At 40.4% G+C, this 2,952-nt stretch overlaps 1 pseudogene across 1 annotated transcript; it reads left to right on the top strand.

Annotated features, from left to right (window-relative positions):
* The first annotated feature begins 576 nt into the window (after positions 1 to 576).
* Positions 577 to 2,010, top strand: LOC308499956 (elongation factor 1-alpha 1-like; annotated as a pseudogene). Its single transcript has one exon. The product of its transcript is annotated as an elongation factor 1-alpha 1-like (transcript).
* The last annotated feature ends 942 nt before the right edge of the window (positions 2,011 to 2,952 follow it).

Below are 2,952 nucleotides of genomic sequence, written 5' to 3'. Positions count from 1 at the left end.
TCAAGACTGGGGTTTCTGGAACTTGACAGAACACTTTCTAGTGGTGTGATATTGGGCAGGTCACTTGCTTTCTGAAACTCAGTTTCCCCTAGTATAAGGTGGAGACCATAATCATATTAGTTTGTGCCTTATAGTAGTGGTAAGATAACTAAATGATATGAGAGTTCTAAAACACATTCCATTGTGCCTTGTACATTTTAAACACTTGATAAATGTTAGCCATTACTATTAGTTTTAGTTAACAGCTGACTTTCATTACCAGATATTAGTAAATTGTGGTTGCATATGTTAAAATTATGGCCACCCAGCAAAAATGTGCAAAACTCATCCTATAAATCTGTTTTCCAATCTTTCTTAAAGTGTTCTGTACCTTCTCTTCTAGAGATTTTTTGTTCTTAACATTGTATCAGAATACTGTAGTCTGAGAGAAACTTAAAATCAAATATTCAGAGATTCTTCTTAAGACGAAGTTGAAAAGAATATTGCTACCATCCATACAACAAAAAAAGTGGCTAGTTTATGAAATCTTTTTTTTCTCTTTCATTAAAATTTATTGGGGCTTTTTCACAACGGGTTTGCCGCCAGAACACAGGTGTAGTGAAAAGCACCGCTGAATCTAACCCAAAATGGGAAAGGAAAAGACACACATCAACATTGTTGTCATTGGACACGTAGATTCCGGCAAGTCTACCACTACTGGCCATCTGATCTACAAATGTGGTGGGATCGACAAAAGAACCATCGAAAAATTTGAGAAGGAGGCTGATGAGATGGGAAAGGGCTCCTTCAAGTATGCCTGGGTCTTGGATAAACTGAAAGCTGAAAGCGAGTGTGGGATCACCATTGATATCTCCCTGTGGAAATTTGAGACCAGTAAGTATTATGTGACCATCATCGATGCCCCAGGACACAGAGACTTTATCAAAAACATGATTACAGGCACATCTCAGGCTGACTGTTCTGTCCTGATTGTTGCTGCTGGTGTTGGTGAATTCGAAGCAGGTATCTCCAAGAATGGGCAGACCCACGAGCATGCCCTTCTGGCTTACACACTGGGTGTGAAACAACTAATTGTTGGTGTCAACAAAATGGATTCCACTGAGCTGCCTTACAGCCAAAAGAGATACGAGGAAATCGTTAAGGAAGTCAGCACCTACATTAAGAAAATTGGCTACAACCCTGACACAGTTGCATTTGTGCCAATTTCTGGTTGGAATGGTGACAACATGCTGGAGCCAAGTGCTAGCATGCCTTGTTTCAAGGGATGGAAAGTCACCTGTAAAGATGGCAGTGCCAGTGGAACCACACTGCTTGAAGCTCTGGATTGCATCCTGCCACCAACTCGTCCAACTGACAAGCCTTTGCGTCTGCCCCTCCAGGATGTCTACAAAATTGGTGGTATTGGTACTGTCCCTGTGGGCTGAGTGGAGACTGGTGTTCTCAAACCTGGCATGGTGGTCACCTTTGCTCCAGTCAATGTTACAACTGAAGTAAAGTCTGTTGAAATGCACCATGAAGCTTTGAGTGAAGCTCTTCCTGGGGACAATGTGGGCTTCAATGTCAAGAACGTGTCTGTCAAAGATGTTCGTCGTGGCGATGTGGCTGGTGACAGCAAAAATGACCCACCAATGGAGGCAGATGGCTTCACTGCTCAGGTGATTATCCTGAACCATCCAGGCCAAATCAGGGTCAGATATGCACCTGTGCTTGTCACACAGCTCACATGCCTGCAGATTTGCTGAGCTGAAGGAGAAGATTGATCATCGTTCAGGGAAAAAGCTGGAAGATGGCCCCAAGTTTTTGAAATCTGGTGATGCTGCCATCGTTGACATGGTTCCTGGCAAGCCCATGTGTGTTGAAAGCTCCTCTGACTACCCTCCTCTTGGTCGTTTTGCTGTTTGTGACATGAGACAGACAGTTGCTGTTGGTGTCATTAAAGCAGTGGACAAGAAAGCAGCTGGAGCTGGCAAGGTCACCAAGTCTTCCCAGAAAGCTCAAAAGGCTAAATGAGTATTATCCCCAATACCTGCCACCCCAGTCTGAATCAGTGGTGGAAGAATGGTCTCAGAACTGTTTGTCTCAATTGGCCATTTAAGTGTTAATAGTAAAAGACTGGTTAATGATTACAATGCATCGTAAAACCTTCAGAAGGAAAGGAGAATGATTTGTGGACCATTTGTCTTTTTTGTGTGGCAGTTTTTAAGTTATTAGTTTTTAAAATCAGTACTTTTTAATGGAAACAACTTGACCAAAAATCTGTCACAGAATTTTGAGACCCATTAAAACAAAGTTTAATGAGAAACCTGTGTGTTCTTTTGGTCAACACTGTAATTTCCCATAGTACTACTTAGGTAAGACTTAGAGTTGCCCATAACCTATTTCTGGTGTTACATCTGCTGAAACTAGAATTTGATAATTTGGGGTTAACATTTTTCTGGGTGGGAACTTTGGGTTTTTTTCACCTTGTTTTAAGGGGAGGAATCATCTGTTTACATAAAGCTATGGGAGGGGGTCTGTTGGTGCAACACTTATTAAAGGTTAGGACAGATAAGCAAAGAGTAACTTGATGTGTAAGCTAGTTTACAAAGGCCAAATTCTGTAATAAAGTCCACATGTTGTATATAAAATTTTGTATAGTTAGCATCAATATTGAGTAAATTTGTTGGTATGTCAAATTTTAGTTTTTCAGTTGAATGTGAATTCTCACATTTACAAATACTGAGGTAGTTCAAAGAGCCTAAAGTAAATGAGGGTTAAGTAATACTGAACACTGTCTTGCTACAGTTAATTGTATACAGATTCTAGGAAAAATAAATGATACTGAAGTTGAAAAAAAATTTATTGGGGTAACGATTGTTAGTGAAATTACATAGGTTTCAGGTGTGCAATTCTGTAATATATCATCTACTTATCACATTGTGTGTTCATCACCCAGAGTCAGTTCTCCTTCCC

Source organism: Rhinolophus hipposideros (assembly GCF_964194185.1).
Source record: "Rhinolophus hipposideros genome assembly, chromosome: 1".
Lineage (NCBI taxonomy): Eukaryota > Metazoa > Chordata > Mammalia > Chiroptera > Rhinolophidae > Rhinolophus > Rhinolophus hipposideros.
The sequence above is the reverse complement of the archived record's forward strand: the minus strand, read 5'-3'. Positions and strand labels throughout refer to the sequence as shown.